Raw genomic sequence first — 446 nt, 5'->3', positions numbered from 1 at the left:
CTATATTATGACAGTCTATAATCTATATTATTACACTCCTGATGATATCAGCAGCACTATATAAATGCAAGAACATATTTCCGCGCGATTTCGTTAATGTTACTATATGTAAATGTAATCCACGTGGGATTTTCACGATCTTCACCCAGAACGCTCTACCACGCATTAGCTCGTATCGCAGATGCGAATGTGCGAGCGACATTTTTTCTTTACTATTAACAACTGTGTTAGGATGTAGTAAGAAGGGGAGAGAGGGTGGGTGAGGGAGACAGACAAAGAGAGAAAGGGAGGGGAGAAAGAGAAATAGAGAGAGAGAGAGAACGAGAGAGAGAGATGGAGAAAGAGAGAGAGAAAGAGAGAGAGAGAGAGAGAGAGAGAGAGAAAGAGAATGATGGAGAGAGATCGAGATAGAGAGCGCGAAAGAGACAGCCAGAGCGAAAGAGAGA

This window comes from Priapulus caudatus, unplaced genomic scaffold, assembly GCF_000485595.1.
Source record: "Priapulus caudatus unplaced genomic scaffold, Priapulus_caudatus-5.0.1 Scaffold6442, whole genome shotgun sequence".
NCBI lineage: Eukaryota > Metazoa > Priapulida > Priapulimorpha > Priapulimorphida > Priapulidae > Priapulus > Priapulus caudatus.
This window is presented reverse-complemented; position numbering follows the sequence as displayed.